This window comes from Falco punctatus (genome assembly GCF_963210335.1).
Source record: "Falco punctatus genome assembly, chromosome: 6".
NCBI lineage: Eukaryota > Metazoa > Chordata > Aves > Falconiformes > Falconidae > Falco > Falco punctatus.
The window spans coordinates 86,207,609-86,234,723 of NC_137585.1; the positions used below are offsets into that span (position 1 = coordinate 86,207,609).

Here is a 27,115-nt window from a genome sequence, read left to right on the forward strand (position 1 = left end):
TCCTGAAGGCACCTGAAGAGAAAAAGAGTGGGATTTTCAATATCGGGGGGGGGGGGGGGGGGGGGGCGGAATGTATATATATTACTCTGATTGCTTATTCTTGGTGTTGCCTTTTATAAGACTTATAGGATTTAACCTTCTCCAGGACTTATATATGCACATATTTTATTTATGCTTATACATGTATATAAGAATATCCCGTTCATAAACACACATTTAGAATGCTCTATAAGGTCACAAAACTGTAAGAAACAAAGATCTCATGAAATAAAATATGTGTAAATTGTTCTTATTTTCTTCTTGCTGTAGTGTTGTGTTTTGTTTTTTTTTTTAGTATATTTTTCATTTGCTTGCAGCTTCCTGTATTTTTGCAAATATTTGTTTACTCTTGTAAGTGTTGTCTTCATGTAACTTTGAGAATAATTTCTTAGGAATGCTTACTGGTTCTCATTATCAATGCCCACACAAGTTATATTGAAGATTGCTCTTTCCCCTTTTGTTCTATTTCATTTTGCATGTAAGGCTTTATACAACTCCAATACAACAGCACATGTTATCACATATTCATCTTCCAAAACTGATGATGCCTTTTGCACTTTCCCCGGGTTGCCTTAAATTTTGGAGATGCCTTCACATAAAAGCTACAGACAGAGCTACATATCACATAGTGAATTCAGACAACACAACCCAGTAGTTCCAACCATTTCTGTTGGACATACAGTTCCTGTGAAATCAAACCTCCAAACTGTGCCAGATTTCTATGCTTTCTGATTTCTGTCAGTGCAAATCCTTGAAACACTATTACTGCCAAACTTCATTAGCCATATCTTACTTTCTTGTTAATAAAGAAGATGCTCAAAACATCTGCACAATAAGAATAATTGTAAATTGGATCCATATTTCTGAGAAAAAGAGTTGTTATATGTCACAGCACAAACAAACTAGTAGGCTGTAACAAGGCTTTTACCACCCCATACCAGGTTAACTTCAGTAAGTAGCTCCCACGCCTTGCCCTGGCACAGCCATCAATCCCCCACAAGGTTTCAGCAGCTCATCTACTGTCTGTGCCCTTTCTTCATACTCTTCAGGCCAACCCACCCTGCTTCTTGCCTCTTCTCCATCTAGAGCATGCACACTCTCTCTTCTGCCTCTCCCAGGTCTCTCTTCATTGACTGCCCCTCTTCCATACCCCTTAGAGCTATTTAACCACTTAGCAGGAGCCAGCCACAGCTGCTCCTTAACCACATCAGCCAACCCACCGCCCCTGAAGCCAGCCCACAGCTGTATATTGTTAATTAACCCAGCTTCATTCCTCTACAGTTTTATAGAAAGGATTACATTTATTTCAGTTTTACAATTCTTAGAGGTCCTACCCCCTCAGAATTCATCAAAAGAGAATGCAAGGGTGATGCTTAAGCCAACTACTAATTTCTTTCTAATGAATTCACATATTTTATGTGTGGGCTAAGATAAATACCCTGTGTATATCTATGCAATAGATCAATTCACTCTTAGATTCATAAGTGCATGCTTTTATAAGTGTAGGCTTAAAAATTTTTTCACTCTGTGCTTGACACCAACTACTACTGGAATGTGTTACGTGTTCTTGGAGATTTTTGGTCTCGTCAAAGAATATGTAGAATATGTTGGGGGGGGGGGGGTGTATTGTTTTGGGAGTTATTTTCTAGACCACAAGTTAAAAATGACAGAAGACAGCACTTCTATACACTCCTTGAAACGTTTTACTGAGTTTATAGTCCAGCCTTTTGTTCATTCACTGCAGAGATGTACATTGGTGAATCAGGGAATCAGTGTTTAATAGCATGAATAAGATTCCTAGAATTTGGCCCTCTATGTATGTACATGGTTCATGTTGATGGTAATGGATGACAGATATTTAACATGTCAAAGAAGGTACTCATGTTGAGCTGTAAGAGAATTCTAGTAGATAGTAATTTAAACTCTCTTGAAATTCTCCAAAAATATACTCCTCACTGTAAAGGTAAGCATTTTTCTTTCAACAAATAAGAAACACTGAAAAATTTATACAAAACTGGAAAGTTAATTTGTCCCTTAAGACCAGATGTGACCTTCATTGTTGATCCGTGATAAACTCCTTCTCAAATTAAAAGTATTTTAAAATGTTTAAACATCTTTACATTGCTCTTTCTCTGCTGCCATCACTTTACTTAGAAACTGGTCTTGTGGCTCTGAAAATCAGTAAGGTCAACGTGGTGTCTTGGAAAACCAACAGAGCAGCCAGAGACACACCTAGCTTAAATGTCATTTATATGCATGAACATCAAAAAGGAACAAATCAACTCCTTTGTCCATAAGTATTAGACCAATATCACTGCTCTAAGAAACAATTTGGCCTTATAAGGTGGTTGTAATCAGACACAATCCCCAGCCCTCTCTGCTCCAAGCGTTGATACAGCCAGACACTATTACCAATTCTGGTACTTGTTCCAGCACTGTAAACTTGCTTGGACATCAGGAAAAAAGATTGTGTGAGAATGGAAAGCAAAATGCACTGTGCTGTATGTCTGAGGCCCTCTTAATATGGTCTTGATTGGAGTCTGGCGCCTATTGTGCAAGGTGCTTAACAAATGGTAGGAGACAGTCCTTGTATTAGTTCAGAGGCGTACAAGCAACCCATTGGCCTACACATGACACTTGACAATTTCACCCCTTTTTTTTCCAAAGAATTTTCTTAATGAAATGAGCCATTAAGAGCAGTGCATGAATCTGAACTGTATATAGCACACCACCTAACACTGCATTTTAGAGCATGAGAAATGTGAACATGTTCAGGCATCTGTGAACAGAAATTGCAAGTTGTGGAAAATAAACCCCTTTGTCCTAAAGAGCTTTCAAGCAATAATTCACTCTTATAGAAAGGTCTTTCCTAAGGTCATGCTACCTTTATTTCATAATCCCAGAACACAGCAAGGAAGTGAATATGGACACGACCTCTTTCAACTCCTGTTCATTAGAGCAGATGATACAAACAACACAGGCCTTTCATTGCAAGGCATGTGAACAAACTGAAATCATGACATGATCTAGCCAACAAGAGAAATCTATTGAAATTGAATACTCTAACATGTTTCTCCACTTAAATGATAATGCACATTATAGTTCTTTTAGTTTAGTAATCTATTTCTGCCTAGCTCCATTATTTCTGTGAGACTAATGCTATTCCACAATGAATAGCATCAGAAGCAGGCCATGGAGCTGTAGGGAAGCCAAAATCTTCCTTTCTGTTTATATATAAACAGGACTGAGTCAGTCCATGCTTCAAAAAAGCAAAGAGTGTTTATAGCCAGACAACCAAGGTAACCGAAGGAGATTTAGGCTACAGCTAACTAAGGTGATCTCAAGACAGCTAGATCCTGTATTGTATTCAGGCACACTTTGTGTTAATTCAGTGTCTGTTTTCCATGCATGGTAAACCACTAAATGTCTTGCAGACTGCTGCATTAGATTCCATGCACTGTGAATAGGGTCAACAATTCAATAATTTGACTTTTTAGCTGGTGTGTGTCAATCTTTCACTGTAAATCACTGAAATAACAGAGAGAAAGTGGCTGAAGGGCAGACCAAAACCAGAAAGCACATAAGATTCTTTTCAGTTTATTCCTGAAAAGTGGTGATAGAAATGTGAAACACTTTAGCTAAACTGAGGAAGTGATCTCTCTTTTGTATGAAACAGTGGATTTCTTACCTGTTAGAAGTACTGTTAGGGTAAAACATCGGGGACATATTCATTTCCACAGTGTAAAATTATACAAGATTCCTGAATACAGAAAGCGTGCCAGAGCAGAGTTCGCACTGGCACAGGGCAGATATCACCTCTTTTTTTTTTTATTCTTGGAAAAAAGCACAAAGAAACTGATCCTGTGCATCACGCAGTGATTCTCAAAGACTTCTCACACTCTGTGAGATAACATGCAATTTGGTGGTTTACCCTAGCTGCATGAAGGAGTGTGGTACTGAGTGCTGTGGTTTTAGCACCAGTCTCAGCTAGCACAGTCACTCAATGCCAGGAGAAGGTAGTAGATCACTCACCATAGTGTTGCTTTGGGCTAAACCTTAGAAGGTCTCTCTGAGAGACTTATCAGGGCCACACTGTGTTTTTAATCTCAGTGTGGGGTAGGGTCTGCTAGTCTGGCCATTTCTCAACCCTGTGTTATCACACTGCCTGGATAGGATGGGATGGTATGGGGTGGGATGGGATACGTTAGGATAGGATAGGATAGGATAGGATAGGATAGGATAGGATAGGATAGGATAGGATAGGATAGGATAGGATAGGATAGAATAGGATAGGAGGACGGTTTGCTCTCCTTCAGCTTGAACACTGCCTAAAGAGACTAAAGACCTGGCAGGTCTTCATATATCTTTTAAGTATTTGCTATCTTTTCTATATGCAGTTTTTGAAATATGGTGCATGAAATTCCGGAAGGCGTGGTGTGGTGGGTTACCTTGGCTGGATGCCCACCAAGCTCCTCTGTTCTTCCCTCCTCAGCAGAACAGGACAGGGAAGAAAATAAGATCAAAGAAAAAAGAAAAACCAACCAGTGAAACCAGACAAAGGCAGTTTAATGAAGCAATAGCAAAAGCCACATGAATGAAGCAAAGAAAAACAAAAGATTTTATTCTCTACTTCCAATCAGCAGGCAATGTTGGGCCACTTTCCAGGAAGTAGGTCTTCAGTACATGTAGCAGTTGCTCCAGAAGGCAAATGTTGTAAATAATGAATGCCTCCCCCTTCCTTCTCCTTTCTCTTAGCTTTTATGTCTAAGCAGACATCATATGGTATGGAATATCCCCCTGGTCACTTTGGCACTTTGGGTCAGCTGTCCTGGCTGTGTCCCCTCCCAAGATCTTGCCCACGCCCAGCCTACTGGTGGTGCAGGAGGGAATGTTGCAGAGAGAGCCTGGGTGCTGTGCGAGCCCTGCTCAGCAGCAGCCAAACCCCTGGTGTGTTATCACCACCTTTCCAGCTACCAATGCAAGCACAGCGCTGGGGGGGCTGCTGCGGGGCTCAGCCAGACCCCATACATGTGGCCTAGGAAGAAGATTCACTTTTCATTTGAAGAGAGGCATCATTAGAACTCAGCCTAACACAACTTTCAGTATAGGGGTTTTTTTTCCTCTTTGTAAAGTAAATAATTGCTAATGGCAGACACAGCTATATTACTGGCTATTAGATAGGTTTGCGGGGGGTTGTGTTTGGTTTGGTTTTTTTTAGTGGGTTTGTTGTGTTTTTTTTTTTCATCTACAGACAGATTTTTAGGCTTTGCACTGTTTACAGAACATCTGAAAAATGAAAAGACAAACTACGTGAAAGGTGATGCTGTTACTGTCCTCTGTTTACCTGATGAGTAGGATTTGGGGGCAGATGATACATTTTAGAAAGCACTGAAGTAGCCAGCTGAAATATTCTGATGTACAGGAACTTACTTTGTAATACAGAGGAAAGAAAGTCTGGAGAAGGATTCAGATACTTAAACACAGGCATCTAGTGTGTTTTTAGTACCTAAGAGGATCCTCCTTGGCCCCAAACCATGTAAATAAGCTCTAGTTTTGTGTAATATATGTCAGCCCCATGCAGCTGTCTAGGACACCCTAGAGAGTCTCAAATGACCTAGTAACCCTTGTTTAGGCACTTTCTACTCATTAGGCAGACTCACCACTGACTGTAAGGATGGAGAACATGCTTACTTTCTCCTTGTAATCTGATCTTTCTTTATGCAGCCATTTCATCTTTTGTTCAACAAAAAGTACTTCCTCTGGGCCAAGGAAAATGTTTGAGCTAAGGTTTAAGTCAAGGAGAATGCTTTATTCCAGAAAACTTCATGGAGAAATCCCCAAAATTTTACTAACTGCAAGACATCTCTGCGACTTCTGCTTCTCCATCTGTTCTGTAGCATATCTGGTGGTCTGTTTTACATGTGCAAAATGGATAATCAGGGTTTTTTTGCATTAGTCTGAGCAATTAATTACCCCTTTATGTACAGATTTCATGCATCCATAATGTAGATGACAGGTTATAATGTAAGTATTTCATTAATTACTCGTATTCAATCAGCTGCATGCTTCAATCACAATTCTGTGAATAGGAAGCTACACACAGTGTCTGTCCCACACTCTCAGATTTTAGGAGTAGCAGTCTTTTACCACTCTCTGCCTCCAAGGAATATCACAAATGTCTGGAAAATAAACCCCAAAATACTAATTCATTTTATTGTAGTTTTGTTATGCTACTCATATTTAAGTACAGATTGTTAAAGAAAATATTGGAGGTCAACTATATCAATGGCTTGCCTTTCTTAAAAATAAGTTCTGTTTTAAAGTGTGAGTAGAATGTGCGTGTCTAAATGCTCCAATAATGGTGCTTAAGGCAGGAAAACTGGTTTTACTTTTCACTAATTTTTCCTTAAATATTTCAGGTTTATGTAACACTTACTCATAGCAAAGATGTACTTGCAATGATGGACATAGCTGTTCTTTAAAGCAGACAGAGGATCTGTTTCAGGCTAGATGTCCCTTAAATCAAGAAACTGCTGAATTTCTAAAGAAGTTTCACCTTATTCTAAATATAAAAATTATTTAAATGAGTAGAAAATTACCCACCCAACACAAATGCACAGTCATTATTTTCTAATTGCTGCAATAATGTTGCACATGCTTACTGGCACCATAGCTGTTAAATTGATTAAAGGATTACTTTCACTGCACCACCAAGAACAGTGGTAAAGGTGCTCTGAGACATATGTAAGCAATGTCACAGCATCACAGGGTATTATACCAATGAAATGGAAAAAGTGCTGGATTATACCAGCAAGTAGCTGTGTTGAGAAACTAGTGTAAAGTTGAAGGTTTTCATCATGTGTGGAGTTTAGCCCATGTTCCAGTGAGAGATCGCTGAACTGTATAAAATGCCCTTCACCAAGTAGGTGGATATCTAATGATGGAGCAGCCAGCAACTGACTGTTAGATTGGCAATTCTTTAATTGTCAATCTAGCAATTTTTCAGTTTATAGCAAATTGGTAGGTTCTGTTAACAAGGCAGAAGAACCGGAATTTCTTGCCTCTGAGAAGGAATCCAATTGGCAAAATTAGAGATAGCTCACATGTTTGAAATGTCTTCTTACAATCAGTGTGGAAACAAGATAAAGGAGTTCCTCAGCAATGGATGGAATTCTGTAATAAACCCTTTGTTACATATGCACCCATATTGTGGCAAATAAATGTCAGTGAACTAATTACTTTGTATAAAAATTAAAAATGGTCAAATTTATCTGTTTAGTGTTTCCAGTTGGACAACAGGAAGAGGTAAATATCTATGCCTAAATTCGTACTGAACTCCCTTAATCTGCATTTGTTCTTATCCACACGCTTCTACATCTGTAAAGCTGCTGCTAGACACAGAAAAGAAAAGGGAGACTTATTTTCCTTGATAGAGATTTAACAGCATGGACAAATGTGGGTGATCAATTTAAGGTTAAGTACTGGAATAAAATGCTTTTTTTTCTCACAAATTGACAGAGATGCAGGATTATTATACTTAATATAGGTGAACTATACTTAATAAGATCTGATCAGAGGGAGTTTTAATCTTACCTCAGACTTGAGTCATAAAGTATTGAGATGAAACCGCAAGAGAATATAAGAAGTCCAGTTTGGTTTTTATCCATCTGGTCTTCACTGGCACATTCTACACACTTCTATAAAACCATTTCATTGCTGGTGTTTCAAACTTTAAGAGCAGAGCTGCATGGATTTAACTGGGGAGGACCTGTCACCACCCAGTAATCACCAAAGCTGCAGTTCCAAAAAGGTATGTGAGGGTGACAAGTCTACAGAGATGATATTGTGGTGGAAGTTAAAGAAGAAATGGACAAACACAGATTCAGGTCCCCAGTTTCACAATTGGGTTGAACTGAATTTGGACTACTGTGTCACCAAAAAGACTGTTTACTCCCCCAGTTCATCCTTGGCGATAATTCCCCATGAGACATTTTTTCCTTTGACACACTGAGGAGTTGTTGGAGTCTGTGGTGGACTACATTAGCTTGCTAATATTGCTGAAAATTAACACATCAAAACATGAGTAAGTTTTATGCTGGATGCATGAGCAGATTCTACTCAGCATGGAGAGCAGGGACCCATGGCTATGGTTAAATGGTAGGAATTGCTATCTTAGCTTAATTCAGTCATGAAAACTTCTCTGCTGCAGATGGGGGTCAGGATGCTGAGAAGGAGTGTGACGATTACATTTATAATTTTGCTTGGGGCACTCACCACCAGAACAGAAAGGAACCTAAACCTCTCAATTTCTTTCTAACTATAAAAACAAACACACACACACACACACACACCAAAAAAACCCCCAAAACCAAAAAGACAAACCCCAAAGAAAAACCCCAACCACTTTACAAAAGTAAGTTGTATTTATTTATATACTTATTTTTCCCCATGAGGGAACCCTAAGCCTGGAAACCACATGAGTTCACTAGGTAAGAAGTTTTTACACTGGCGTGTGTCTGAAGACCATATAGCAATGTCAGACAATAAGGTAGCATCAGTAAGAAAGGTGCTCTAGATGTCAGAAGGCACCTGAATTGCTGGGGTGTGATGTTGTGTGAAGATCAATAAATAAGCAAAATAACAAAGAGGCAAGGGTTTTTTTTTTCCCCCGTTTTCTTCCAGCCACATCACTTCTCCTAATTCTTCTGAAAGCCTTGTGTTCTGGAACTGCATGAGCTTTCAACAGTAAATTTTGAGAGAATATAGGAGAAGAATATAGGAGAGAGATGTTTTTTTGTTGCTGTATCATCACAACTAAATTATATGTTGTCTCTCTTTTTAATAAAACATAATTTACTTTATATAATAAAAGAGATTGCATTGCCTAAGCCGAGTTGATGCCAAGATAAGATACTTGGTCTTTCCTCTCTTCAGAGGCATAGACCAGCTCTGTATTGTAATGGTAAGAGAAACTGTTATTAAAACTAAGTCTTTTTTATGTTTAATAATGCATAACAAATGATTATTTGTTTTGTATGGAGTTTTTTTGAAGTTACACAAAAACTTTTCTCAGACTTGAAAACTTGAAAAAAAGTCTTAGAAATGGACTTTGTTAGAATCCTCTAGGCAGTATCTAGCTAGTTATTGACGATGTTCTGACTCTCTAGTTGTTGAGTCTCAATGTGAATCTGGAAGCGATGCAGCTGTTGGTGGAGGTGAGTGTCCAACTTACCTTTTTTTTTTATGGTAACCAGCTTGTGTTGAAGTTGGTACTTGACAGATTTCTGCTGTAGAGAGTAAGATTCAGATGCATGCTTGCATCAGGGCATGTGTTTCTTTTAAAATAACCACAGCCTTATAAAACATCCAATTAAACAGGAAAATACTCTTTGTTAGTAAAATCAGGTCATTTAGTCACAAAAGACTGTAGTTGCAGCAACATATTGCAAAAGTTAAGCCAATTTCTGAAAATAAATTTTTATTACTTTAAAATAGTCCTACTCTTGCCATAGTGTAGCTTTATAGGACCTAACTTTTCAGAACAAATCTTGATAGATAACATGAAATAAACACGTATTGGACATAATTTGATGAATTCCTAGGATCTAACGATTTTGACCTGATTACTGAGGACTTTCCATCTGTAAGTTACTAGATCTCTGACAGCACTTACATACAACATACACTTTTAGTGTAAAGTCAAAAGAAAAGGTTTTATATTAACAGGGGAATTCTTCATGAAAAGGGCTAAAAATGTCAAGACCTCATAATCATGAAGAAAGAGAACAAGCTTTGATGCAAACTCATCTGTATCAGGAACAAAGAGAAGGAATCAATTGGATATGAGAAAGCAATTTGCTGATAAGAGAAAGAAAGGGAAATAACAGTGGAGATAAATGAGAAATTAATGTGTGGAATTGAAATGGAAATAAATGATACAACAGAAAAAATAATCAGGTTGGTTTTAGCAGTATTATGGACCCCTTCATTGCAATCCTGGTAAATGGTATTGGACAGCAAAATTACTAAAAATGAACCTAAAAAGGCAGCATTATTCAACAGTTGCATCTTTAGTTTAGAAAAAAGCAAGCATAATATGTATTTTTTAGCAGGGCACTAGATGCACTAGACTATAAATGATGAATATTAAACAACAGTTTTGGTGATGAATATATTTTTATGAATAGAACTACGTAATATGTCCCTATGAATTTTGGATGATCTGAATGAGGACAGCTTTTAGCCTGTTGATAGTTTTTGACATATTTTAACAGTGTTTGAGAAGTACTAAAGAAACAAGAAAGTGTAAATATTATGGCAATACTTAAAAGGGCAATTACACTCAATAGGTATAGGTGGAAGGCTGGGACCAATGCAGAGCACTACTATTAACAGCCTCTTAAGGAAATCCAGTTTTGATAGAATTATTTTAAAACTCAGCCAAAGAGAACACTTTACAGCCCAACCTTATTCTAAGGACACAGAGGAAGTATGTGGGACTTTTTTGGTTTCCTAGTGATTTGCATGTTCATTCCAGCTACAGAAGATCCGATCCCTTCAGTCTTCTTTGAAGGCATTTAAATTCATATCCCACTTCCAGGAAGTGTGCTGAATTTTTGTTATCCCATGGCTTCATAGAAAATGCAAACATAAGCTTGGGGCCGAAATTCAGCCGAGTGTCCCCAGTATTAAGCTAGAGCACTGTTATCCGTCTTGCATATTCTTGACCTAATAATTCTTTAATTGTTGCAGAATGACATTACTACTTCAACATGATGTCAGAGTATTTGGATCAAGTTTAAAGGCTGCTGGTAAACCACAGGTCAGATCAAATGAAGGTATGATTCCTTCTGGCTTTAAAGATACTTTACCTCTTAAATCTGGGTACCATTAGTGAGGCAAAACTTATCTCAAGTTTAGAATCATAGAATCATTTAGGTTGGAAAAGACCTTTGAGATTACCAAGTCCAACCATTAACCCAAGACTGCTAAATCCATCACTAAACCATGTCCCTAAGCATGGCATCTATGCATTTTTTTAAACAGCTCCAGGGACAGTGATTCCACCACCTCCCTGGGCAGCCTGTTCCAGTGCTTGGCAACCCTTTCAGTGAAGAAATGTTTCCAATTTATTGAATCAAAACCTCCCCTGGTGTAACTTGAGGCCATTCCCTCTTGTCCTGTTGCTTGTTACCTGGGAGAAGAGACCTACCCTCACCTGTCTACAACTTCCTTCACCAACCTTACACAGGTATTGATAGAACAGGTGATAAGGCTAATCACTGCTGTCCCATAGAAAAGACTCATCAAGACAAAGAAGGCCATTTCCTGAAAATATGCTCTAGCGTATCTCAAAGAAGAGCACTACCAGTGAAAGATTCACTCCAACTCTGCATTAACACCACCAAGTCACACAGATCTGCCCATATCAAAGTAGGACAGAGATTCATAAGATTAAGGTATCATACTAATATATTTCAGAAGGTAGCTGATCAACACTATCCTTTTACTCTCTCCACCATATGCTGAAATCTGATTAACAGAACTAAAGAAATACTCAGGCTACTAAGTGTCTAGATAAGCAATAAGATTTTGTATTGTTTTCAGGCAAGTGTGAGTCCTGGGTTGTGGTGAGGGGCTTTAACTCTCAGATGTGAGGAGACAGAGTGGGAACTGAAAATCCAGTTTTGTTCATTTGCACTTCTACATGAATACATGCTCCCCATTAATCTCTTTCAAAGCTGACTGGAGCTAAGAAAATGTCCTTAAATAGGCCTTGGGTCAACCAATATTAAGGACCAACGGTACTCATTAAGCAATCAATATAGTGATTTATCAATGATATAATATCTAGAATAGTATATATACTATTTTCTTTCGTATAAATATATATATATAGTATATTAAGTGACTGATGGCAAGTTACACAGAATTTTGGGAAAAAGCTTGTTTTGTTTCAGTACAAGCTTAGTTCATGATAAGGTTTCATTAAAAGCCATACTTCCTGTAGGTGCATCCTCTAAAGAAAGTAGTGAAAACCTCAGAAATCTGATTTGAATTTTATATTTATAAAATTTGAAATCTATTGAAAGTTTGAAGTCAGTCTGGATGTTTTTACCCACTCTTCATCACACTTCCACTGTGTTTACATTACTATAAATAGCATCCACAAAATAAATACATATACTTAAATAGCAATGAGATAGACACTTCGAGTTATCCTCACAGCTAATGCATTTTAACTTTGGGGTGGTACAGAATTTCATAGAATTTTGCTAGAGTGAATTTATTTTAAGGTGAGATGGCTGATTTATTTAAAAAAAAGCTGATGAAGTTAAGATTTTAAATTAAAATAAAATTTTAAAATAATTTATTCACAGATATCTTAGAAATCTCTGGATGAGTGTAACATTTGTGTCTTGTAACTATCACAGTGATCTCTCACCAATATAATATCAGGTGATGTGCATGAATACAAAAATATCATTGCAATTATTAGAGATATTTTCAAACTGAAAAAAATTTCCAGTTAATCTGTTATCCCCTTCAAAATTTTAAACCGCATTGTACGTATATCAAGCAGAAGTCACTGCATGTATTCTACAAAAATCCAATAGTCATCAAACTGAAAAAGAAAAATCTGCACCTGTGATTCTTTTAATATAACTATTCCTGTCAGCACTGTAAATGTAGTAACTGAGATGCTCAGTAACTTTGCTTTACTTCTGTGCTTAGTGGATTGAAATCTGAGGCATGATGATTTGCTGTTACTGGAGGTATTGCTCACTTCTGATGAAAACGTAAAACACTCATGCCCACACCTCTTCTATGAAGAACATCATTCATTTGATTCTTAAAATCACCTCTAGTGCCACATGTTTTCTGTCCCTTTACTGAAGAAAAAATTATCTGCACCAAAGGAAAGAATCCCACAGCATTTCAATTTTTCTACTTCACTGTGTTTTCTTTGGGTCATTGTTGCACCTGGCATCTCATTTCCAGACCCTGGCATGTTCAGAGATGTGCACAGACTTACTTGTTACATGACATATGATTTCACAATATGCATTCTAGAGAGTATAAAATACAAATAACTGCTTATCTCCTTGTGGGCAATTATTTCTTCTTGGGGTCTTTTTGCTTTTGTTATGAAGTCTATTTTCCTGAGAGAAAAAAATTTAAGATTATATTTCCTTTTCATTTTATTCATGAAAATCCCCTGCCCTTCTTTTTTTGCACTTTGAAACCTACATTTTGACAAGTATTCTTTACAAGATGCAGTAAAATTAGTACCATTAACTGCAGCCTACACAGCATCTGACCTTTCAGAAAGAGACTGGAGCCCTTCCTTAATCACCAGCCTCCCTAATTACCCTTCTTTTCACAAGGGTTGTTGCATTTAGGAAGCATTTCAGCCTGCTAGCCTCTCTAGGCTATTTGCTTCAATAAACTCAATGTCCTTTTTCTATAAACTGGGAGATAGATAATCGTGTTGACAAGTCATATTATATAGTTGTTAAACATACAATCCCCTTTTTATCTCAGCTTAAAATACATCTCACTGACAGTAAGAAAGCAGTATTTTTAACAAGTACAAGTATACATCATAGGCAATGATAAAAGGAAGAAAGACTGTTCCTTGAACAGTCCTGGACAATTTCTTTTATTGAAATATTATGTTAGAGGAGGTATATCATTCCTTACACACAAAAGACAGTTGGTTATTAAATTTACATTACAAAATTAAAAGTTTAAAATCTCAATAACCCTTTTTATAGTCAATGTCTTGATGTTTTCACTAGTTGAACAACCTGAGGTTTTTTCTATGTATTCTCATGATGTTCCATACAGTTATTCAGAACTAAAAGACTTGTTTTGTCATAGGAGGAGGTGACACAGAGATAAAATGCATAATGACTACTTGTATATTATGGCAAGTAGGAAAATAGGAGGGGGAAAAGCACTATGAGTAGATACACAAGTGAAGTATTTTATGAAACTCCTCATCTGGCTATTCTGGATCCATATCTTACCTGTCCACAAGTCTTCTACCTAGTCCCAGCTCTGAGAAAGTCTTTGTGATGGTTCATTGTCAGGCTGCGGAAAGGTGGGACCATTTCTTTCCAAAGCCAGGACTGAAGTGCCAGTTGTTCCATGTACCGCACATTCTAGAGGCAGTGACTGGGGTCTGCATGCTAAGAGCTCACCAGTCACAACTCTTGTCTTCTTCCATGCCTTCTAACTACATAGTTTCCTAAATATCACTTTTCACTGATTGGTGATATTATCCTCAAGCCATAGACCCAGAAAGCCTGTGTCCTGAGGGGATGAGAGCAGAATTTGGCTTTTTTTCACACTATAGAGGAAACAACACTCCTAATAATTATGCTAAAAAATAAAATCCATTTGTGTATTTTATTAATTTCCCATAATGTAATGCTGCCTCACAAAATTCTATTCAGTCGGGCAAGCAATTTTTTTCTTTTGACAGGCCAATAAGATGTCATTAATTTTTCATTCTCATCAATCACTGTGGTAAAGGCCGTCTGAGAAGGTTTTGTGCTTTGGCTGGTAATTTGTCATGACAATTTTGCAAGGTGGTTTTAATGCCTTCTCTTAGCTGATTGAAAATGTCTTATTTACTTCAATTAGTTTTGCCAGTGAGACACTGTAGTTTTATATAAAATGAATTGTTAATTGCTCCCTAAAGCCTAGGTAGACACCTGCTTTTCTATTAAAACACAGATTAAATTGCATATGTGGCAAGGGCTAAAATTAACTCCATTGTACAGACAGACTTAGTGCCTTCTGATTTGTTATACAGTCAATGCTATTTGTGACATAATATAATTTCTGATTTTCAGTTAAGTATTATTTTTGCAATATATAAAAAATATAAGTGGAAGCTAGTTTTTACTTGCTTGGTAGATATTACTATTTTAAAAATATATTTATGTATATATTTGTATTGCCTTAACTGGTAGGTGCTTCATAAATCCTTTGCAAAGCTGGTGAATTAAACAACCTTTCAATGACAATCTTTTAAGCTTAACTACTCAGCTCTTCATAACCTATTTAATACTGAGAGATGATAGAGAAAGCAATAAGGAAGATTTAAGCATCTACATTAAACAACTTCAAGGCCTCATGGTCCAGTCTCTACCCATGCAGTAGCATTTGTTTTTTGTGCATACTGTATGCAATTCTCATAATGACATTAATATTTCTACATGGTGAGGTTGTACCACTATAGTATGGAAACAAATTGTCCACAGCTGATTTCACTAGGTCACCAACACATTCTGCAGCTGGTATGAGGCCATAATTAGTGAAATTAATTAGCCTGAGGAAATTAAGCCATGTGACCTATACTTTAACACACATACTCGTTGCTATGGTAGCCCAAATAGGAGTATCTCTCAAGCTGTTAGGGCCCCTGGTTTCCTTTCATAATGAACAGCTACAGGGTGTGGAGCTGTAGATAAAGTAAATCCATTTGTTGGACATGGTAAACTGCACCAAATAATAAATGAAGTGACACTGGTACCTGAAGGCATCATTTGAAAGAAACCTAAACATAGCATTTAAACTTTGTGATGAAAAGCTTGGCTATTTTTAAACTTCAGGCATTGTCAGAATTTTATGGCACTGGTCAGAAAAAGTACAGGCAAAGTGAACATCACAGTGTGGTTTTCTTTCCTTCGCTGTATTGATTTCTTTGTTTATATTCTAAATCCTTCTAAACCCAAACAAATGAAAGGTTCTGGGCAGATTTGGCAGGAAAACCTTTTAAATATTGGATTTATATTTTTTAAACTTCCCACCATTTTCAGACCATTCCCATATACTCTTGTTTTTATCTTCCATTTCTCTACATAATCATATTCACATACCGACAACCAAAACTTGTTACAAAAAACCCTTGTTAATTCAATGACAAAATGCCAGCAGGATATGCATTCCTGTATACTGAAGAATGTAGTAGTTTTTTCAGCAATGTGACATGGCAAAGTTTTTCCAGATGCCTGTTCAAAGACATATTTATTTGGAAAAATCGAAAAATAGAAAAATAAAAAAAAATAACAACCACTGGGGACATAAGGCATTCATGTAACATCTTTGACCATAGAAAGATTTCATTTTAAAAGAAAGTCCCAAGAGAATTCTGCACCTTTTTGCATTTTGTGAAAAGTTTATGCTGGATGACCGAGAATTTCCTTATGTTGGGATTTACAACACTATTTTCCTCATTATTTTGATAACTGTGACCCTAAACTTCATTAGTCAGCTTCGGTAGTTTAAGAATCTTTTAATCAAGACATCGATGAAGGGAGAATTTGTTACAGTAAGTGCAGTGATACATGGGTTGAAAAGATAAAAATAATACTGGGAGGTGGCTTGAGGTCTCATGCATTACAATTGTCGGAATGCTTTTTATATAATTAGTCAAATTTAATTGTAGATTATATTTGGCTCCTGCGGTATAGAGCTGGGGAGCTCCCCAAAGACCCACTGAGGTAGATGGTTCAGTTTCTACCAATACTTTACATAATGCCTACGTTTCTGCTGAGATTCAGCAATGGGGTTTATCTGCTTTCTGTAATCATCTGAAAGGGAAGGTGGCTCATTTACCCACCCTTCTCATGGTGCTTTAATGTCAATACTATAAAAAAAAAAAACCACCAAAAAAACCCCCACCAAAACCAAATGGCTGTAAATAGATTTTTCCCGAGGACTACAAATAACTGCATGGCTAGAAGTTCTTAGGAGGTTCATGAAGAATTTTGAAAAACTGGAAAATGAGTGGAAGTTAAGAAAACACACCCATAATTCTACATATTCCTTATGCAAATGTAAATACTACTGAATTTCTGAAAACAATATCCAAATTTAAACTTTGGTGACAGTGAAATGGAAATGATCCATATTTAAGCCAGCACAGCACAATGGGTCTTGATCATCTGAGCTGGGTGCCAGTGCCCTGGTGCCAGCAAGGGGCTGGGGTGGCTTTTGTGAGGCACGGCTGGGGCTGCCCTGTGCTGGGCATGGCCAGTTCCAGCCGGTTCCAGCCGGCTCCAGCCCACTTGCTGCCAGGCTCCACTGGGCCCTGCGGCCTGTGTGGTGATGAAAATGTATTTAGGAAGGACAAGGCTAACATCTGAAAGGCTTGGAAGGGTGCTCCAACCTGAAGAAAGTCTGATGCAAACTTTTAGTTAAATAGTACCCTCTTCCTCTTACAAGAACCTATTATAGATGCTAGAGAATCTTTTCTCTAGTGATAGCAATTCTGGTTTCCATGAGGGCATCTAAGTTCAAACTCAGTCTATAAATAGTATTATATTATAAATCTATAGTTTTTAATGTTTTGTGTGTGTTTGAGGGAAGGTTCTTCTGCATCTTATAGCAGTGAAATTAGATCTGAAGTTTTACCTTCAGGTACAGCAAAGGTGCAAGAAAACTAGCTAACATACCAGGCCTGATACTGATTTCACACTGATCTGTACCAGCTGTAACTCCAACTCATGTTATTCATGTAGTCAGAGATCAGAATATCAGATTTTTTATTCATTTATTTTCAAGAGAGTAGGTAAATTAAATCAATGACAAAACTTTCTGATCATGCCCAGGTTTTCACCCACTATTATCACATCACAGTTACTAAAGGTAAAAGAAAGCAAAACAAAACAAAATGCAACCCACCACCGGTCTTTTCAAAGGAGATGTGCATTTAAAAAAAGTTTAAAGACAGAGCATTGAAATCTAATCATGCAGATGATTATCATGTGTAAACATATGTAAGTTTTAAGGAACTGAAGAACAATAATTTCCTAAACACTTTTTGGAAGATGCTTTTTGACAAGCATTAGGAAGAGAAGGCTGTGATGCACAAGGGATTGAAGAGAGTGTAGAGGGCAAAAGGAAGCTCAGAAAAAGAAGGGAAGGAAAATAAAAGAATTACAAGGAGTGAGCTTTATGAGTTGAAAAAGAAGAGAAAACAAGGCAAAAGTGAGAGATGCATATAAGATGATGATGATGTCAGATGGATTTGATGGGAAAATCTGTCACTTCAAGTCAAACAAGAAAAAGATGTTTTTTTAAAAAACTTCAATAAACCTAGCTATAAATGGATTCGAAGTTCTCCAAAATTAAGTATATATGATTCATTTTCTATGGATTAGTAAACTGTGCTCAGACATTGCCCTTGTGTACAAGATTGGGAAAAAATAATTTCCCATATGCAAATGGTTAAAAGCAGAGGGTGACATATATCTGTCTTACATCCAGAATTAAATATACTGAAACACAAAAATAGCAAACATAATAAAAAAACCACCTATAATGCAAATTTCTATTGATAAATTTTACAGTATTCTTTTAGAAACTTAAGAGTACAGTAGTGAAATAGTAAGGCAGCAGACAAAATAACCAAATACAACTGTTACTATTAAAAAATAATAATGTAAAAGACAATACACACCTCTGATAGTTTTAAAAAAATGTTCTTAACTAACAGTATCTGAAGATATTCTCAGATCATCTGACTTCCTCTTTCTGTTTTTGTAAGGTACTTCAGTATCTTTAATCAGATCACTCAAAATTCCTGAGGTTCAGCCCGTAATTTTAAAAAATATGTTCTCACTTCTGCCACTAACCTGCTAAGCAAGTCTGTGCCTCTGTTTCCTATCTGACTCATTCTTCTGTGTAATGAGATAAATTCTCTAGGGTGGGGACTTTCCTTCACTGTGTGTATGTACAGCTATTATGTCACTGCTAGGCAGTGACAAAAATAGCAATGAACATGTTATCATAATATTGATATTGTGTTTTTAGTTTGTTGGTGAGTGTTGTCCTCAGTGCATGTTGTTATATAAGATTAATGTTTCCACTTTCCAGAAAGAGGAGAAAACAAGACACAGGCAAGAAAGACTATTGATCTGGCAAACACTACATAAGAATTTTATGGCAAAGCAGAGAGCACTATAAAGAAGTGTCTTGGCTTCCCAAACTGTGTCTTAATCATAAAAGAATCATTTCTACTCTTTACAAATGAAGCTGTAATAACATCAATAGTTTTAGTATTTTAAAAATAGATTATTTATTTAGAGTTAAAAATGCCATTAAGGAAGGGTGACAATATTGAGACAATTCCTTATTTCGTTTGTGACAAGTGTTTTCTGGAAAACTTGAGAAAAGAAAGAGGCTGAGTTTTGCTTCAAATAATCCTAGTTAATAGAAGGCTGTGGTATTGTGACAGATGAAACACTACCATTAGCTTCTTCCTTGACTACTGTATGTATCATGTCCACATGATGGTGGCTTTTTAATTTCATTTGAAATGTGCTTTTTAAACTTAATCTAAATTATCTTTAAAATTTTTAATTAACACCTCAGGAACAAACTTGTATGTTTAAGTCAAAATACTGGCAAATTTTATATTATAATTCTTGTTAATCTTACAATGAAATTTTAAATTACGTGCAAATGAAATTTAAACTCTAAACAAAATTCATAGAATACCTGATTGAATTAACAGAATTCAATACCTAAAGGAGTCTGGAAGGCATTACAAGAAGTTATCTAGTCCATCCACTTCCACCAAAACAGAATCACATTAGTCTGTGCCATTTTTCAGAGGTACTTGTTCAGTGTATTCTTTAAAAAACTCAAAAGGCATTTTGCAGTTTTCCTCAAGCATTTACTTCGGTGTTGAAATAATCTTCACCATCAAATGTCTGACTTACCCCTTCCTAGCCTCTCCAGGACCTAAAAGGTGAGGACTAGCAAGTTGAAGTAGGTACATTAGCTTGAACTGGGAACTAGACAAACTACTCAACAAGTAATGTTGTAAAAACTGATCTATCTTCCTTCCTCTACCTCTCAGGAACGTAGAGAATCATCTGTGTCTCCACCAGAAATTTTTTGTTAGGTGGTTTGATTAAAAGCTCATCTCTATGCACACAAAGGAGCCTAGAGGAACAATGACAGGCCAGGGAACCCCAAGAACCTTATCAGGACCCCCCTGACCTGGTTCGTCCCAGGGCTACCCTGGAAGGATGATCAGCCCCATGGCCCAGGGGTGACACTCACCAATTCAAGACAAAGGGAGAGGCTTTCCATGGGGAAAATCTTATAGGCTGGATAAGGGGCTGATGGCTACTGCGTGCAAGGGTATGGGTCTCACTATTGGATACAGTGAAATGCATTTTGCATAAGACATGGCATATTTTGGAAAAAGAGCCAAAGGTTGGCAAAGAGAGGAATCAAGGTGGTTTGGGGAGGAACAAGCATGGGAAAACAGAGCCAGGGATAAAAGGAGCCATTTATATGTAAACAGGGGGCTGGTCACTATGCTTGCATGGCCATGCCCTGTGTCTGATACCCATAGTCTGTCCTGCCTTCTCCTTAAAATCCATTTCTAACTATTTTGGGTGGTCTATTCCACATGCATGTGTGTGCATGGAGGTCTAAGTGCCAGCCACTGGGTTGGACAGCGAGTCTAGAGGCCTGTGTGTCTGTTGTGCCATTACCTAGAGAGACTGGAGCATGTGTGTGCTGTGTGGGTATGCATGTCAGCATGCAATTGCCAGCAAACATCAAGCTGGTCTAGCTGGCCAGCAGGATGAAAGACTTGGGAGCCAGGTTTTGGAGTGGCCAGAAGGCTGGGTCAGATCTTGGACAGACGAGAGAGTTTGAGAATTGGCTACTGGAGGGACCTGGATGTCCAGGCTAACTCCTGGAGAGACTATGAGGTCTGGAGGTTGGATATTCATAAGGCCAGAATTGGGAACCAGCTATGGGGAGAGCCATTTGGCCTGTGTTTGTCTGTGCATGGGGTCACAGGGAAATCCAAGAGCCAGGGAATGGGCAGACTGGGTGTCCACCAAGGCAAGTTACTGGAGAGATTGAGCATGTGTGTGGCTGTCTGTGTGTTGTGCAAAAGGGGCTCTGAGTATCAGCAACTGGAGTAGAGCTGTGGCCTCAGGAGCTTACTATGTCCAGGCACCAGCGATCCAGTGGCAGCTGCTGCACAGATTCAGTGGCTAAGCCTGGCTGCTGAAGGGATCTGTACAGGATATATGTCTATATAGGTATACCTGTCCCACTAATTGACCTTCACCCTCATTAGCCAGAGATGAGTATAGATTAAGGATTTTGACACGGTTTCCATGAATACATTTTCTGTCCATGTTGTGGTCTGTTTGACCAGCTGCATGTATGTATATATAAATATACACATTTGGTGCATGCATATGTGCACATGTGTGCCTGCTGGGAATTCAAGATCAGCCTCGCTACTGGTTAGACCTGTGTATGTGGAGCTGCAGCAGGCTTTCTCCGTTTGGCTACTGGATTAATCAACTCCTAATACTTTTTCCTACACATAATTACCTACTTTTCTTTTGGTATGACTACTTTTCCAAACATTGGTTATTATACTGTATGTATGAAAAGAAAAGATCTTAAGCAGGAAAAGAAGCTAAACATTGTACTCTTGTGTATCTCTACAATTTGGAATTTTTAATATATGTTGTCTAATTCAGGAGTAATGCTAAAAAGGTCCACAGGGGTTAGATGCTGAAAGAGAACCTTATTGGAAAAGGCAGAGAAGGTGAGGATTTTTGCCATTCACTTCTCCTCTTGCTAATCATGAATACTACTTCATGCAGCAATGCTATTTAAATGTGTTTTGATAAAGTTATAGATATATATAAAGATATATATATATAACCATATAAAAATATTCACCTGCATCTCAACAGTAACATTGTACTATCACATCCTGTCAATATATTTGAAGAAAATGAGTTTTTCAGCTGAGATTAAGTACACTTTTTTAGATCAACCACCCTCACATATGGCTGAATAAAAATGCACCTGCAAAAACTTCTGTTTCAAGAATAATGAGAAAAGTGTTCCTAAAAATGCATCAGTCACTAACGCAGCCTCAAGGGCTCAAAAATATGTTGTTAGGAATGTTTTCCCTTTAAGGAAGTTTCCATTGCTTTGAATAGCAATTTTGCCTGCATAAGGAGTACAGAGATAGTGGTTGCAGCACAACAAGGCTGTCATGCTCCATAATCGTTTTGTCCTGCAGGGCCAAGGTTTAGACTGGTGTTTCTCTTTCGATGTTAACAGCTTCTTTTTACTGTCTAGTTTTCTTTTGCCAAATCATAAGCTGTTTTAAACTAGTCAAGACCCACCTTCCACTTCTTATCTCATATGTGCAAGTGTAAGAGGAATGGGTGAGAGAAGATTAGGTGATTAACATGGCCAAATAAAGCATTTCAAGAGTTAGCAGGTCTGTGTAAAAGCCTGGCTAGAAGAACGTCACCAAGTTTTATTAAAGTAAATGCAACTACATGGGTGCTTAAATGCAGATAACCAGGGATGTCTATTATGGTCATTTGTTGAGCTCACATGATCAAATGATTAATAATTCTAGATTCAATACAGTTCTTTTCATATTTGAAATGTTTCCCAAACACTGTCTAATTAGAAAAACCTAATGTCAATTTAATTAGTCAGTCCACACTGTGTGATTAATAAGTGTTTATAAATAATTCCTGTGCTGAAAAAAGGCATAGGGATATCAATATTGGTACTGGAACTCAAAATAAAACTCAGCAGCCTCCCTCCGTGTCCTGCCTCCCTTCTATGACTGTAGAACCCATTTAGAAATGAAACTGAACTGCCTCTGAGCCTGGAAGAGTCCAATGTAACTATCAGGCACTTCTTGGCAACTCTCCAATATGTCCTATCAACCACCCCTGAAATCTGTTATTTGATTAAACTGATGTGTCTGGCTCCATGTTTAGAGCTTGTCAATAGCTTGCCAAAGACATCTGTCATGGTTGTAACTGGCTATATTTGTCTGTAACCTACCTTTAGGTGCACCTTCACCTCTTTATCCCTGCCAAGCATTTAACCTATTACCATTATTTAATAACACACAGGACTCCAGTCATAGCCTGTGATCACATTGTGCCAGGCGTTCCATAGGTTTGTACTAAGCTACTTTCCGCAATAAACAGAATAGGATAAATTATAATTTCTTTGTCAACATATATAAAGACACTGGTATAGTGATCCCTAGTTCTATTTGAAATGTTATTACCACATTGTAAAAGATTAATAGCAAGAAGAAAAATTGCCAATTAAGTAAAACAAACAAACAAACAAACTGAAAGAACATTACACAAAAAAACCCCAAAGCAAATAGGCATAAGGTGTTGCCAAGCTATCAAGAAAAAAATCCCTGTGTATTTTCATCTAGATTTATGAGAAAGCTAGGAAAAAGAGAATGGCATCTATTTCAAGATGTGCAGAGGAAAAAGGAGAGGTACAAGCTTTTTTTTAACATCTTGAGACTGTACTAAATTAGTTTAATCCAGACAGTGCTGAGTGCTTGCAGGGACACAGAGCCCATTGCAGCAACAGGTAAAAAGGTGCTAGAGGTGATGATATTGCTCAGTTTTTGGCCATCTGTTCACAGGAACCATGGTAAAGCAAAGGTTTTTGGTAGTTTGTATAACATGAAGTGAGCTTCAGGTCTGCTTCCCATTTGGTCTCCAAAGGAAGTAGATTTTGAGACGCTGCTATGACGCTTTTCAAAGCTGAACTGGCACTGCAAGCTGGCTTATTTGAAGCAAATCTTGAAGGCAAAGTAAAAACAAGTTTTACAGTTAGGCCATAGTTTGCAGTTTGTAGGTATCAGGCAGGCTTATACAAGTAGACCCATGTGGAAATCAATCTACAAACTTTTCCTCTCTGAAGGGTAAGAGGGTGTAGAGTGATGGAGATGTGCTAAGAATGGCTAAGTCAATGATTCAGTATTTTGTGGCCCACAAATAGGAAGATATGGACAAAGCTTCTCTGACAGCATCTGGGTAGAAAAGCTATGGCTCCTAATTGAGCATTATGCTGCTTCAGACCCCACATCAGAGGTGTAAGATGGTGTTAATGCCAGGTGACATTAAATATTATGTAAATTAGACCTCATGTCCACAAATATATAGTACTTTAAACATGACTAGGGCAGCTTTCATATTCTCTTGCTACATTTATAGAATACAGCATCCAGGCAATTTATATATATTTACATGGAATGAAATAGCTCAGTGTAGATAAACCAGCACAGCTCTGGAAGAAGCACAGCAGCAGTGTTGTGGACACTGTCCTGGCAGGCTTGTCCCATGCTTGCAAAGCTATACTGCTGCTGATTAGGGAAATAGTCTGCTATTTCTTCAGCAAGCTCAGTTTTGTACAGTTGAGTTACCAAAGCAGACTAAAGGCTTATGTAAAGTGAGGTGCCGGCAAATACTAAAACTAACTGGATTTCCTTTCCTTTTTTTAATTTAAAAGGTGAAGGAGGGACAGAATGCAGCTATTTTCTTTAAAGTTTTCTAAAAAAAATATATATTGCTAAGAGCCTCAAACTCAATTTTTCATAATTCAGGCTTGAACCATAGACTGGGAAATGTTGTGTATTCAGTGGGAACAAATTCCTGTCTTCCTATGGGTTTCCCTGTAAAGTACTCAGTTAATTGTGTTATTTGTGATGGGTAAAACCACATATTTCTTGGAAACATTTTGCTTTGTTTACAACGGTATTGTGACATTCTGGATTGAATGAAGCCCTCAGTTAGTTTATCTGGGGCTTATTATAATGTTTAGCACATGTTCGTCATCACCGGGGACCAAAATAGAAAATGGCCTGGAAAATAATTTCTTATTCCTAAGAAATGTTAAAATGTTAGGTGTGATAGTCATCAAGTCTCCTGATGTAAAGGAAATAATAACAATGATGTTTTGTTTTAGGGGGGAGTGGCAGGAATCATAAGGCTGTACAAAAAACATAATCTCTTACTGGAATGTAGCTTTCAAAGGTGCTAGGAATTGCTTACTCATGTTGAGCTGCCCCTGGGAGTCATATGAGACTTTTGTTGTGGTCACATGCTGGCAATCACCATGGTGTAGTACCTTTATCAAAGTCACTGAGGGAATACAAGCACTGTGCTTTTTAAAGCAGGGCTTGTGGTATGAAATACAGTTGCTTCATATTCTGCAGAATAATGAGTTCACAGAAATTATTAACAATGTTCATTTGAATAGTCATCATCTTCCTTACAATGCCTTATTTTGTACTTTAAAAGGCCCAATGACAATTTTCCTCTTCTTACAAAGCAAAACATTAAAAAACACCCTTAAAAATATAGAAAATGGCTTATCTATCTAGTTTTTATTTTCTTTGGAGGTTAAAACTGAGAATGCACTTTCCTACATCTTATTGTACGCTAGATGAAAAATTACTCAGATTATATAAATCCACCATAAGGACAGGGACTCTTTCCTTATGGAAATAACATTCATCCTATATTTTAGATGAATAAATTTATTGGTTTATGGAATTTTATTTAGTGTTTCAAAAGCTCACAGCAAGATATTTATATGCACCAAAACAGAGTTGGGCCTAATGTCACTTCTGGGTGTACAACCAGGACTCAGTAGAGAATCCTAGAGATAAATTTCCTGTGACTACATTATAATTTCAGAATGCTTGTGGAGGTGAAGACAAATCGTTCTCTGCCAGATACAAAGGGCTTGTATAAACTTACTCACAATTACACCTCGCGCTGGGTACTGAGACCTGAATGAAAATCCTACATGCAAACATTCCTGAATCCCTGTGCTACAAGAAAAGAAGGAGACTGGCCTCATATTAAAATTAGCTTAACCAAAACTGGTAGAGATTCAGCAGCAGCAAAGTTTGACCTGGTACTGTGTGACCTCATTTAAAAGTTGTAAAATACTGTGTTGCATCCTACAAAATCTTTTATTACTTGAATAATTCATTGATTTCACAATGTAGTTTTTAACCCTAAGCAGGCATTGGAAAGGAAGTCCATACTGAAGACTGGTGAGTGGGCCACAGCAGGACTAGATAGGTCTTACCCCAGTTTGATTGCTCCTAATATTCAATAGCTTGAATATCTCTACATGGAATGACCCCATTGCAGATATACTCTGAAACCAAAATAGTATTATGAGAAGAGTCCATAAGTTGCCAATGTAGCAGTTTTTCTCATGTGAATAATTCTTCTGATAAGTGCTCATGGGTGTTTCTGCAATATTTTTGGAACACAGAAATAGAGGTGAGTTCTTACAGATTCTTGCATAAATTAAAAAATAACAAGTAAAAGAGTATATTATCAAATTGGACCCCCTATGCTAGAGTTGTAACTCGGGAGTCATAGGTCATCTTTCTGTTTTGGAACTCCCTGCAGCTGTTTATAGTCAGAAACTCATACATGTCCATTTAGCACAATTAATGTGCAAGAGATTTAAAGTGATGAAATTTGTATCAGTATTGAGAAGGAGGTGTAGGAAAGGGAAATTAAAATAGATCTCATCCTACTTTTGCTTACCTCCTTTTACTCCTTGACACAGCATTTTCTCAAATTCTAGCTCTTACAAATCAGTAGGTAGACTGTAAATAGACCTAGAAAAGAGAGATTTTACAGCATCAGTTTCAAACTGGCTAAGAATAAATATTAGTATTAAAGGGCATAGAACAACTGCATTGTTTCTTATCATATATTGCAAAAGCATAAGTATTACTCCTTTAAAGGAAATATACTCACTAGTAGAGGAATGGTGATTAAGATAAAACCATAACTTTCTTATTGATTAGAGACTGCTCTCAATGTTAGAATAATAGGATGAATTAGTGCTACAACATCATAAAGTCAGAGCTTGCCAAATACAAGTGGGTGTACTTCTGGCGCCATCTCTGATAGCCACGTCTGGCTGAAGGCTATCAGATATGTAATTAAATAAATATGGTCCTGACTGATCTGACATTTTTTGTTAAAAAATAAAAAAAATGGAATGAGTATAGCTCTTTGATCTAAGAGAAAGGTTTCTGCCTGAAGTAGAATTTATGTTTTATGGACTGATTGTGAGCAGTTGTTTTAAACAGTCTGAATTTTGTTCCATCTAAATCCACATGCATCTGGATTAAGTATTCCTTGGTGCAGGACATGAAGTTAAAATGATAAAAGAAAGTAGTCACTGG

General features: G+C 37.4%; 1 long non-coding RNA gene across 1 annotated transcript in view; it reads right to left on the minus strand.

Moving 5' to 3' along the window:
* Positions 1–12,581: 12,581 nt before the first annotated feature.
* The window catches only part of LOC308066562, a 57,570-nt gene continuing 43,036 nt past the window's right edge, over positions 12,582–27,115 (minus strand). Inside the window, exon 2 of the long non-coding RNA XR_013929201.1 lies at positions 12,582–26,539. This is a non-coding gene — a long non-coding RNA (uncharacterized lncRNA). The remainder of the gene's footprint in view (positions 26,540–27,115) is intronic.